This window comes from Trachymyrmex cornetzi, unplaced genomic scaffold (genome assembly GCF_001594075.2).
Source record: "Trachymyrmex cornetzi isolate Tcor2-1 unplaced genomic scaffold, Tcor1.1 scaffold99, whole genome shotgun sequence".
Taxonomy (NCBI): Eukaryota; Metazoa; Arthropoda; class Insecta; order Hymenoptera; family Formicidae; genus Trachymyrmex; species Trachymyrmex cornetzi.
In genome coordinates this window covers 164,114-178,618 of record NW_017300343.1, presented here as the reverse complement: position 1 = coordinate 178,618, position 14,505 = coordinate 164,114, and the positions used below count along the sequence as shown (strand labels likewise).

The 14,505-nt window shown below is 35.3% G+C and overlaps 1 protein-coding gene across 1 annotated transcript in view; it reads right to left on the bottom strand.

Moving 5' to 3' along the window:
* The window catches only part of LOC108770164 (homeobox protein aristaless), a 145,824-nt gene that overhangs the window by 92,345 nt on the left and 38,974 nt on the right, over positions 1-14,505 (bottom strand). The window lies entirely within an intron of this gene.

Here is a 14,505-nt window from a genome sequence, read left to right as displayed (position 1 = left end):
CGGCGCGAAACCTGCGGTCGAGTTTCGGGGAAGAAGTCGAAGCCGAGGAATTGGCGCGAGAGCTTGCATGATCGAGCACCGAGGATCTCGTTAACGAGTCGAGGGAAGTAGTCTGCGGTTTTTCCCAAAGAAACTGGCCACGCTCGCTCCCTGTTTGTTTAACAGGAAGAAGTCCGACAACCCGACCGGCTGTGCAGCTGCTTCCTGCCGATCTTCCCGTTTTTATCGATTTCCATTTGTGCCGCGGCAAAATTGGCGATCGCGAAGCGATGAAAAGATGGGAAAAAGGATGCACGCGACAGATCGGGAAAGATACAAAATTAAACAAGCCCTTAAAAACGTAACGTACTTTAGAATTCCTTTTTTCTTAAATTCTATTCGTATGTAGTTATTTCGTGTATAACAGCTAGCATGCATAATGATTTCTGCGTCTATGTTATATAGATTTTAAAAAATGTAAAAGGACACCCCATAAAGATTTTCGCTGAAAAATTTATATTACATTAATGATACATATTATAAAGAGAATCCCAAAACTGACGATAAATTGTAAAATCAGATTTTTTTTGTAACATTTTAAGACGAAAAGTTTAATACAAAAATCAGAGTTTAAAAATAAACAGAGTTTAAAAATTACAAACAACAGAGTTAAAATTTTGCGCATATCTTTGAAAATAACAAAATTCAGCACCTTCACATTAATTATCTTGTCATCCCTAAGTACGCGAAATTCTGACTCTGTTATTCGTAATTTTCAAACTCTTTCCATTTGAAAACTATATAGTCTTGGCATTTTTGTATTAGACTTTTCGTCTTAAATTATTACAATTTGTGTTTAAAATATTTATCGTCAGTTTTGAGACACTCTGTATATAGCATATATAGTAACATACAATTCCCTATACAAATAAACTGGTATCTAAAAATCAACAATTATTTTTCTTTTGCTATTTTCAAATTTTATTACATTATATATTCATTGTTCCGCATTTTGCGATATAGAAAATGCAGATAATAACGTTGTTCTCTCCATCCAGCAGCATTTTTTCGACACGATAAATATCATGGCTTTATGCAATACAAACGTTTACAGATCGAGGGTGGGTTCGTATCCGCCGAGACTAATACTGCCTCTTTTATACAATGCTGATTTGCACTCCAATGTTGTGGTTCTGTTGGAAGTGCCGAGTACAACTCTCGAGTGTTGCCCGTAATGGCAATACACGGCGGTTAATGGTGGCGAGAGGGGCGTTGTATCTGGCGGTCGATTGTCAAATTATCGATAATATCCCTAAACCAACAAGATCATGCGCCAGTGCCCGGCATCGTGCGAGAGCGATTCGGATCGCCGAGCGAAACCGCAAGCGCAGATTATTATCCCGGCCTCGATGGCGCGACCCGCAGCAACGAAACACATCGATCGACACTCTCCTCGCGTTCTCGCACTCATGCACACCCACCCGGACATTCATCGGACCTCGGCCCGCACACCTGCACATGCTGCTACACCGCAGGGTCGGCTAAAGAATTCAAGTCTAACGACTCAAGCTAACTCGTGCCACACAAAATTAGCACAAAGTGTTACTTTAGCGGGGCGCAAATAAAATTAAAATAATTACGTAAAAAAAATTTCGGATCATATCGGTACATAAAATAATTTACGTGTGGCATTGATTTACCATGAATATTGATAGCTTTAAGTGCATCGTAAAAAATAACAATATACTGAAAATATTGCTACATATTTTACTCGTAAATCGAGAAAGCGTGAGCAAATAGAAACCGAGATATAGAGAATAATATAAAATAATATAGCGGACATACATATATATATATATATATCTGAGGCTAACCCGACCCTGCCGTCGCGTATCAACATACAGATACATTCGCACACGTGCAATATGCAGCAAGCACGCACGATACACGTATGAACGATCAAAAGTCACGATGTGGCGTTTAGCAAACCGATAGAACAGTCCGCTTGTGGTCAAAACGTTTCTAGAGGCGCGAGATGCGATTCCGCTTGATCGACGATGATCATCGGGCCCGCCGACGACGCCGACGCCCGGCTCGATAACGTTACTGAGCCCGCGAATGGAAATGCAAATTGATGGGCGTAGCTCTGGTGTGCCAGAGGTAATAGGGATCGAACCGTACATGATAGACCCGCAACCGGGATATATTCTCGACGTAACGTAACTGAAGACGATATCGGCACGCATCGTACATAATGCGTTGGATGGAAAACGCACGAACAGTTGTTGGGCATAATACATTGATTTGCATCTCCCTTCGATGATGCACCGAACGCGCTTCGTAAATGGAGATATCATTATTCATACAAATGCGAATGCGACGTAGCGATAAACGTAATTTGAAGACGGTTTAAAGATAACTTGAAGGAAGGAGAAGATCTTTATTGCTCGGTGCGATGTTAATCGGTGGATCTGCAATTCGAATAATGTCGAATAATGTTATAGCACCATGCATACATGGAAAAGTTTTGCTAAAATATTAACAAATTTAAATATGTAGATACAGATCTGAAAAAATAATTTTGTTAGACTATTGGAATAATTATGCAGGGTAAATAATGCTGCAAAAAGTTTTGACATTCTAGCTTGAGTGTCCTATATGGTTATTTTTATGGTCCAACAAAATTATTTTTGGAACTGTGCGTTTATATAGTTAAATTTTTAGATCAACCGTTCTTTCTATGAAGTTCTCGAAAAAATTGGTAGATGATTTATGCATATAAAATTATATAGAAACACATACGTATAAAATATCCTTCGATAATATAAATAAAGAAGAATGATAATTCTTCTGAATCTGGCAGCGTTAATATATCAATAGCAGAGTTATAATTTACTAGAGATTTCATACAGGAATAACAAAATTATCTTTCCTTTCAGTAAGCATAAATTATTCTTTGATTAATTTTTAGTTGAATTCATTTTTATGAGAATTTTAATTTTTAATTTAACCCTTACCGTACCATCTACAATTTGGTGCCTCATCCATACCATCAAGAGTCACTTCAAATCTCTTCGTTTTTTCACCTCTTCAAAATAATTTTAAAAATCTCTAAAAATTCACCAACATACTTTCAACTTTCTAAAATAAATATTGACTCTTTATTTTGGAAAATAATAAAATGTAGTATAATTTATAATTACCGAAAGACTTAAAGAAACTTGCACGAACAGGAATCGCTCGGGGTCACTAGTTAACCATATTAGTACGGTAAGGGTTAAGTCTCAATCTGTAGTTTATAAAAGAAATTTTAGAACAGATTCTCTCTTCCAACACTTTTTAATAAGACACGTTCAAATAAGTTTCGCTAAACTTTGTTGCTGTACTTGATCAGATATCTTAAATATTATTTTGTTAATAACATAAAAATATGATACTGAATCATTATCGCCAGACTTCTCAATTAAATGTCAAACAGATGTAAAACACGATATCGTTTGAACCACGACTTCCATTTCGGTTTGTGCCCCGTGTCTCGAATGAATTACGGCCTACAATCTCCTCTCGATTCTCTTCTTCGATACTGATTGCCCAATCGCTCGTACTAAGTTCTCTTTTCCTCTCTCTCTCTTCCTCCACCCTCGCTATCCCTATCTCGCGGCTATCAACTTGCAAACCGAATTAATTCTGGCGTTCAATTCCACGAATCAACGTAAGTCGTAACACGTGACTGACTGGCACGCGTAGTCGATCGATGACTTTACCGGACGAGAGCGGTTAGCGGACATTTCCGCGTGTGTGTATATGTTTCACGTAGCTCTTTAGCAATATTATTTATGTAACGAATTAACGTAACACAAACGACACTTAACATTTTAAACAAATTACTAGTCCAATCTCTACGAATATTCATGAAACTTACAGAAAAACACGTCTTGCGATCGATATGATTAGTTATAAATTTTTGAGCTTTTTTTAGATTAGTAACAAATCGTATGTTATAAAAATAGTTGTAGAATTTTATATTACTGATATAAATTCTTATGAAAAATTTTCTGAAACTTTTAAATGTCATAATTCAATTTCTATCTCCATAACTGAATGTTGAGATAAAAAAAATAATACAATCAGTTTGTTTTAACTTTTTCTGTAATATTTATTTTCTAAAATTAATATCTTCTCATATATATTAAACTTTTTTTTCTTAGAAACTAACTGAGAAAAGGAATCCAACTGTTGTTCGATTTTAATGAGCTTTTAGTATGTTATTCTCCAGACAAAAATAAACGATATTTTTTTATACGTGCCCATACGCACTTTTAGGGGGTAAAACACCCTTTAAAAAAATATCGGTTTTTCTCTTTCGAAGCGAATATCGCCAGAGATAGAAAACTCTAAGAGATAGAAAACAATTTTCATTAAAAAATTTTTTTTCTTTCTCTTACAGTTCCGGCGATATTTGCTTCGAAATAGAAAAATCAATTCTTTTCCAAGGGGTGTTTTCCCCTTAAAAATGCGTATGGGCACATATAAAAAAATATGTGTCGCTTATTTTTGTCTGAAGAATAACATACTAAAAGCTCATTAAAATCGGAGGGGGACAGTCGGGTCCCTTTCGTGTGAGTAATTAACTGAGCAAGATATTAAAATCATTCAAATATGTTCTTTTTATATTCTCAACTATTTATCATTAATTACGATTGACTAATGAATAGATGATAAAATAACATATACCTACATATACAATAATAGCATATTTTAATATACTATATATTTATTAGATAAAAGTTTTATTTTAAGACTTACTAATTTCTTTATGTTTAACCGCTCATATTATTCAGGAAACGATATAGAGTAATTTTTTTTATCCGGAAGCGTCTTTTTCTATGAAAGCCGTTATATATTTGCGGATATCTCAAGCGATTTTCCGTTGCGGTTCAATTTTCGATGTTTCGCGCGCAGGCCACCCACGCGAGTTCTCTAACTTCCTTGATGTCCCTTAATAATAGGACTGACAGAAAGGCGCGGAAACCAGAGCGGGAATTCCGTAGAAACCGGGATTTGTGGTCTTTATTGCTCTTGGGAAGCGGTTGCGGTCGGCGCAGGCGACAGGAAGCGACGCCGAATCCGCTTTGCGGTTCTTCTGCTTCTGACAAATTGAACGAATGTCCACGTAAACGACCCACCATTCGAGTGCAAACAGTCTGTCAAATTTGTAACAACTCTATGCAAGAGATAATAAAATAGAATTTCCCCCGTTTCAACTTAACGTATATTATGATGAAAGTATAGTCTTGACGTTGTTTGTTTCTTAAGCATCAATTAAAGAATATTAGCCAAAATTAAATTAATCTTACCGTAAATATACCGGAGAACACAAAAATATATAAAATTTTATTTTATATTGACTTTTTCTTTCTGTCATTTTGTAATTACTTGTAATCATAAAATTTTACCGGAAAAATCGTGCCTTGCACTATGTACAATATTTTGTATTATAATAAACACAAAATCTAAATAGATTGTTTACAAAACCGATATTTTTTTGGAAATAATTTTTTTCAACACTTCATCTCAGTGAAGTATGTCATACTATAAATAAATGTATGTAATTCATGAATTTATTACCAAAGGACACTGAAATAATCAAACATTCTACAAATAATAGAATTCTCTAAGAGACTCTAAGACATTTTCATATTTAAAAAGTTAAATTCTACTGCACAGAAATAGCGAAATTCAAGATAAATTTCTAATCTTTGATTAGGATTTTACGGAAGATTAGGACTACATAATTTCATAGAATATTGAGTTTCTCGAGTTTCTCGAGTTCATCGAGTTTTCGCAGTATACACATTTACAAATTAGAGAATTTATGTGGCATGGCAAGGAATGGGAAATAAACATAGGTTTTCAGACATCGTTGCGACCATAGGGAAAGACGCGGAAGAAAATTATGGTCGAAATGGCCTACAGGTAGGCTCTCGATTGTCGTAATAAAGATCTTGGAAATAATAACCGTTCGTTTCCCCCCAGAACGTTCCTTTCCTAGTTTTCAAGGAAACTACCGAGCGGAAGTTTGAATCTACCAATCGCGTACTTTAAGCAAACATTGTACCTGTAATATAAAAGATCCGGTTTCGATTTATTCCCATACTCTGAGTTACTAATTTTAAATTTCATTCTTCCTGCAAATCGTTCATAAGTTTTGAATCTTAATGTAAAACAGTATTATTTTTTACAATAAATTATTTACAGCTTTTTAAGATGCTTATTAGCCTCATTATATACAGCTTTTTAGGAGGCTTATTATATAGTTACTTTATAACATTACTATCCCAGTTTGAATTAAGATTGTGTTTAAAGAATGAAAATGATTTTGACGAGCAGTTATATATATAGAACTGCGATATGTATATATATTCATACCGAAATATGTATATACATTCATACCGAAATATTATTTAAGTTCAAAAATAAATAAATCGTGGTTCTAATAACAACAAACAATTATTTGTCTGAAAGGCATATATCACGAATACCAGATAACAGTGGCGATTATTTTAAATCTTTTATTAAATACATGGAATTGAAAATAATCGTTTCGGTCCCAATCGGACCATCTTCAGTATTAACAGTTATATTATAAATTAATTAGCATTTTCTTACTTATAAGTAAGAATGACGGCTTAACTGAATTGTAAAATTATGTTGCGTAGGATAGGAAAATGCTAATTAATTATAATATAACTGTTAATACTGAAGATGGTCCGATTGGGACCGAAACGTTTATTTCTAATTCCATGTATTTAATAAAAGATTTAAAATAATCGCCACTGTTATCTGGTGTTCGTGGTATATGCCTTTCAGACAAATAATTGTTTGTTATTATTTAAGTATTAAGTTTCAGTTTAGACCGATAAAGCCTTTTCATTACTTTTTGCGTATCCACATTACAGTCTTATATCACTTTTAACAGTATCATGTTAAAAGAAATTAATGAACAAAATTACAAAATATTACGTTAGCTATCGATAATATGAAACTTTAAACGCTTTAAATTTAAGTTTTTCCAGACGGCAATTTATATTTAAGTTACTTATTCTCTAAATCTGAATCAGTGGATCATTAATTACCAGCTGTTCCAAGTATGCTACTGATAATTAGTGAAATTCAACTAAACAATCAATAAAACGTGAACTCTAATTTAATTAATCTTGCTTTAGTATATAAATTAAATAAATTAAAGTGTATACGGTATTGGAATTGACGTGCAAATATTTTAATTACATAATACTTGAAACTTTCTTTTTTAATTGAATTTCACTGATTACTCAGTGTTTACTTAGGACTGATAATCTGCAGTGATATCCACTGATTTACTGTTATGCAACGCCTTCTAATTAATACCTGAGATGTAAATACGAAAATAATATTCTTAATTAACAAAAAAAAAAAAACACTGAAATAGTTAATGTAACTTCGTGCTCGTTTATTTTTTGTCGCACTGTGATTCTTACAAGTTGCAAAATCTCGCGATTATTCTTAATAGCTCGAGAGAATTGAGTTCCCAGCTCGTCTTAGCGAAAGCTAATAAAACATAATAGCGCAAAAAGTCGCGATCGCGATATGACTTTCAAGTAGCGTGCTCTAAAAAGGGAGATCGGCGAGGATCCTGAACAAACACGCGGGCGACCGATACGTCGGATCCTTTATAGGCACATTGCATAGATGCATTCTCAGTGCATTCTTCAGGTGCACGCGCACGCCTGTGTTAGTGGGCGTTTATCTCGCAACGGAGACGAACCGATGATGACGATGCGGATTCGGCCGCCGTCAAGTCCGACTTTCCTCTCCTACCAATTTCACGGCAAGTTAACCGCCACCACGGTAGGACAATGTTTTATCCACCTCGTATAATACGCATTACGCACGATGCGTGTCGCATCGCTGGCTCGGGCCTGGCGCGCGGTCACGCTTATTTGTATTTTTAATAAGTTCATTTCGTGCCCGTAGGCGATACGTGCGGCTTTTCTTCCTGCAAGTAACGTAACTTTCGATCCGAGCCCACGAGAAACGAAAAGGAGAATCGTTTGTGTTCTCGTTTGTTAACGAACGATCTCATTAGGCCTCGGAACGCAGGCGGCTGCAGCTCTTGGAATGTCTTCGACTCGACAACTCTCTATAGATCTGTTCCTTTTCGAAGAATTCCGGACTAGTTCTGAATTAGTGCGATAAGTTAGAGAGAAACAAACTGTAGCTGTCTCACTCTGACTTATCCATCTGTGTACACCAGTTCAGAACTTGGGGTAGAAAAAGAACAGTCCTTTTGATTCAGCTGCTGCGTCGAAAACCAGTCAGCGTTTCGTCTCTTTGATCATTTTTCTCGTTGATTATTTTGCATATTAATGTAAATCCGTAAAACGTAATCTACATCGTAATTGAATAGCCATGTTACACGAAGTGCAACTCGAATAATATTTGATAATTAATTGAATTATCTTAACGCTTCGATTCCTATAACATTTTTGATATATAAATGCGTTTCTCATTCTAGGTATTCGCAAAGTAGAGTCGAATTCGCTGATTATTATTGAACGGTCACTATAATCTCGCGAATTCTACGGTATTACTACTGCATTTACTAGCAACCTTATCTCCTACTGATCTCGAAAAAAAGCGCGAGAATTCTTCGAAGCTCTCACATCAAGAATTTAACTCGCGTTTATTGCATTTCACGCTAAAGCCGAATTCACACGATCTATTTTCGAGGAAGGATTTCAAATAATTGACGTCTTCCGCTCAGAAATTATTACGGCTCATCGGTTTATGTAATAATTTAATACGGAACTACCATGTGAAGTGTAAAGTTTTAACATTTGAATGTTGAATCTAAACGGCTCTTCTCGCGTGGATTCTTTACATTTCTTCTGTATCGTGCGATTTGTTCGAAAATTCACACGTGCGTATTCGCTTTAAGACCCGTTCGAACGACGCCTGCATTATGCGTATCTCGCAGCCCGATAACGTTAATTATGTTTAACGACGTGATAATTACGCGAAACCGGGTGCGCGCGCGTTCGCGAACGTTTGATCGCGAGCTAGGGTCCCCCGACATTTTTTTCATACTTATCGTAACGCATAAGGCTTGTCGGCTCGCTATTACGAGATTATCATGCGCGTAAAAGTTAATGCCTTGTTCGTAGCCAAGTATGCGAGTGCTTTCTTCGCTGTATTCTTTATTTAAAGCAACATTGTAATTATCTCGTTACATTCGATTACTTAACTGGTATAATGGATCTTTGCCGTTATCATTTTTTTTTTCATGTGTAATTACTGTCAATTGGTTTAAGTGTGATCCCGTTTAATTGTAAGCCTTATCTACATGTGTTGCATATTTCTATTTTTACAGCAGACTTTAAGTGCGCTATTTATTTTTATTTTTACGACGTTAGTCAGAAATACGAAGTGTCTTTAATGGGAATAAGTCGAAAATACAAAGTTAGAACGTAATAGATATTGAAACACATGATATATAACTAATGAGATATTTTAAAAAGTTTACTTCAGTTTCATGTTAAGAATATTGGCTGGTTGACTCACCGCATATTACAAAGGTATTTCATTAGAAGTAGTTTATTAAAACATACCTCTGACCCAAGGCTGTACAACAAAGGCTGAAAAACAAGGTCTCTCTTTATTTTCTTTATGTTAGAACAGCAAATACATAACAGGTACTCGCATTCGTAAAGTATATAGGGTGTTCAGCGTAACGATCCGCACGATTTTTCAGATATTTTCGACGATTAAAAAAAAGATTGAAAGATGAGTATTTTTCTGTTTTATACAGGTTATATCATACGACAAAAAAATTGAAAAAAAAATGTTTTTCATAGGAAATTAAAATCATCTTAAATTTAAAAAATTGTTTCCATACAATTTTTTTCCGTAATATTATAAGAGTCTTTAAAACGAATTTAAATCACTGTCAATATGTCACTTTTATTGATGTTCTTTGATTTTATTAAATATTTTATTAAATATATATATATATATATAAGTACATGTGTGTATGTATGTGTTTATGTTCTGTGTTCTAGTCAGAGGTTGTAAGTACTGCTATTACAAATAATGTTACAAATTTGATATTAAATATCAATAAAATCAATAAAACATCGATAAAAGTGAGACATTTCGACTTTGTTGAAAACTGATCGAAATTTGTCTTGAAGATTCCTATATTATAGAAAAAAATTATATGATGCTACTTAAAAAATTTAAGATGACTTTGATTTTTTTTGAGAAATAAAATTTTTTTTTAATTTTTTTATCGCATGTTATAGCCTGTATAAAACAGATGAATATTCACAGTTTAAGTTTTTCTTTTAACTGTCGAAAGTGTCTGAGAAATCGTGTTACGCTGAACACTCTAATATTATCAAAAATAGATAAATAAAATTTCTTAACCGGGCAGGAACTTATATTGAAAAAAATATACTAAATTGTAATAAATCATCTATTTGAATAGTGCCAACTAAATATTTATTATATTTATAAAAATATATTTTTTTAAAACAAGAATCATTTATTTGATTTAATTATTATTATTTTATTGAGCAAATATTTATTACTATAAATGTTTAGTAAGTACTATTAAAATAAATATTTATTAAAACTCTGAATATTTTTCTTTCAGTGCATGGTGGGTTATGATTAGTGAGGCCACGATCGAAGGTCGCACCCGGTAGACGCGGGCATCCCATCGGCGATTTTTATATCGAGAGTATCGTTCTCCCACATCTCTCTCGAGCGGTCTCTTCGTCGATCGACGATTCTTTTGCCGAATCATTTTCGACGCCTAATTCCCCAATTTGAATTTGCGCGAGCATGCGCACGAAATCACCCTTTGGCTCTCCCGGCACACATCCTAGCAATCAAGCGGAAATGGACGCTCAATCGTCCGATCTCTCTGCGATTCCTTCCTCTTCTTGTTGCGATATCCCTCCCTCTCTTGCTCTCCCTGCCCTCCCTCACGCATTGTTCTCTTTCTCGAGCTCGACCCCGATCATCTCTAGAGAATATGTATAGGGTGGCGCACAGCTCTGTAGACAAAAATAATCAAGTGTGATTGCTCGTAATGACGGGACTAAGTTGTCCAGCTTAACAAATGATAGTCCCGCGAATGGGGGGGAATAAGAAGGGTAGGAATGAGGATCGTGCGGACGGAGGGAGAGAGAGAGAGAGAGAGAATGGCTGGTTCCATTCGTAACCTCCTCAGGCCAGATCGGTAATCGATCCGATCCACATGGAAAACGACGTTGAGATACGCGGGTTTCTTATTAATAGGCAGCCGCTTCCTTTTCGGGTCTTGGACGGTCTCGTATCATCACGTCCCTGGAACTAAACGTCGCCCTTTAGTCCACGACCGGCGGCGAGTTCCGGCCCTAGGAATCTTCCTTCTCCTTTCCTCCCTTACCACGCTATCTTTGCCTTCGTAAATTGCTATCGTTTAACAATTACAGAAATCCCATGACACATCTTCATTCGAAGAGGGTATAAATTGCCTCGTTCATCGCACTACGGAGAAAAGAACCTTCGTTCATGGAGCGTTAATTGTGAAAATGCATAAGAAAATGATCGGTTTCCGCAATTTTTGCACCTCTTCGCTTACTATGCGAGACCCGTCGATACCGAAGGACGAAGGACTTTGTGAGTCTCTCGGGAATATCTGAGGAAACGAGAAGGAAGACTAAGGTTGATGTTGCTGGAGGAGTAACAGGCGGCTACCGTCTACGGCGGTCTTAATGAAGGAGAACAGAGGGCGTGCTCGGGTGCACCGACTAGTAAGCAATGTATCCAAACCTGTAATTATGTAGCTCGCTATACATCTCGTCCATAACGGTTATTAACAGGGACCTGACGTCTTTCACCCCTCTCTCTCTCTCTCTCTCTCTCTCTTGGTGCACTTTTATCGTTCTACTTCACTACGCTTGCGGGACATTGCCTTCGCAATGTCGTGTTTAAAACATTCATCTCACTCTTGGCTCATCTGCAGTTTTCGATTAGAAAACTGGACCGGCGCGGCATGTAGATGCGAATGTTCCGGCCGTAGATTTAACGTATACGATTAACATATTGACTCTTTTCACGTTATGTGTATATATAGGTAGTTGCAACGAAGTATATATCGATAGGTCCGATCTTTCCGCCCGGATGGAAAGAGGCGGATGGTATCGCGACATATAACGAAAGACCATGCGGAGGAAGAACGATCGGTACGTGCGGGAAAACATCTGCTATATTGCAATGTTTTCTTAACGCACGTGTGTCTAATCGTGTGAAAGGAAATGAACTATACCCTCGCCGTACGATATCCACCTGTATCGTTCGCGTCGCGGCTCGAACATATACGGGACAAATTTATACAAAGTTCCTCCAGATTCTTGACGCGTTTCCTTTCGCCTGTAGATACTCTTTCGTAGATCCGTAAACAATTTTATCTCAGCAAAAAGTATCTTCATCTTTTTAACCTTGGAGTAATCACCTTATCTTTTTTTTACATGTAAACGATCACTTGATATGTGTTTTATATACTCTTAAAATCACTATTATTAATAACTATTATGTATTAATGATTGTTTTTGTATTTATTTGAGAATATTATGGATATATGGATTTTATCTTAATTTTCTTAAAAAAGCAACAAAATGTGAAATTGTAAAAATATTAAACGGAATATCCACGTTAAATAACTTAAAATAAAGTTTTTAATTTATATTTTTTTGTTGCAGGTTTTCGATGTAATTGCCTATCTAAAGGTTCGTGAAGATTAGTTATTAAACAAATATGTTAAACAATAATTATATAAAATCAAAAGATACAGTACTGTTTCGCGCTAAGAGAGAACGCGCGGATAATATTTTACAACAATTTACATTTTTCCGTCACTGAGGTATAAAAATACTCGATAACGATTACCGTGGTTTAGTATTCTTATTTTATCGTTATAATGACTTTTTTAACTATTTAAATTATTTTTATCCGTCATTTTGAGTGCACACCAAAAAATAACAATTTCAAAACTCGTACCTTATATCAGGTGACATGATGCTTATCTGAGGACTATTTTTTGTTTCTTAACATAAAAATTGCTTTCCATTCTCATGTAAGTGATACCTGAGTTTAAAGTTATGCGAGTAGATATTTTATATTTACTTACTGTAGGGCCGGTTGTTCCACCTTTTGACAAATTTTACCTGTTGGGTAAGTAACAAGATTACCCAATCACATTTATCAGATTTACCTCACAGATAAAATTTACCAAAAGATAGAATAACCGGCCTTTAGCGATAAAGTTATCGCATAACAGCATAGATTTGTAACTTTTAATGTGAGTTAACAAGACGCAGTAAAGCACATAATTTTGAGCTTATCTGTACAGATTGTAAGTAAAAATTTAGTTGAATCTCACTTGTTAGAATGAGAAGGAATATTTATTTAATTGAATTATGAGATGTCACAAATGAGAATTATTCGAATTTTGATATAAATGAAAAATAATTTATGAAAGAAGAGAAAACAAGAAAATGACAACCGCATAAACAAACTGAACAAAATAGTATACAGCCGATGATTTATGCGATTAGAGAACATATGGTGCGAAACTTCTGGTAAAACATTACCGAATAAATTTTAGGATCGTAAAGACACCTCGGCTGATTCTGCGCCGACAATAAACATTCAATGTTACGCTGCCAGGCGGCTGGCGCGTAATTTCACCTGCAATAATGATCGTTTACGACCAATCAGGATTGCGTTAAGGTCTGTTACGAGCTCATTGGTGAACGGTGACATTCGCGAGAAAAGCACGCACGTTAACGAGCTTTGCTGACGATTAATTCACCCGTGTCAACGGAAACTCCCTGCTTAGTACAGCGTAAAGTAGATGATAATAAAGGCGATAAATTCGTCACGTGCAAGCCCCTTCGTAAGCTCCGACAATACGTTTCATCAGTAAAACACCGTCATTATGGTCGACTGCATTACCTTGTAAATGTTCGAGGAATTTAACGGATATGAACGGTTTCTAAGTAGTACTGTGGTTATTAGTGAGACGCTCGTCGTAATCTATAATGCGTACATTTGTCTATGATAAGACTTCTTTGTTTCGTTCTTTAACATGAGATATTGGGGTGATTAAACATTTAGGCCCAGAATGTAGAGTTCTAACAAAAGCTACATAAATGCAGAATAAATTGAGCGGTACTAGAATTTAAATATAATATCAAAAGAAGATAAAGTCCAAATTATAGAAAAAAAGATATATGAGATGTTTCGTATTATATCATACAAAAGGATTCGAATGAAACAGTAACATATTGATAAAAAAAGGAAACTACATCTGCAAAAATATACTTTATATGGACAATATTTTCCATAAAAAATCAATTTTTCACAAACACTTGATTATAAATTTGAAAGTTATTATTAATATTATTACTTTATTACTGATTTAATTGTATTATT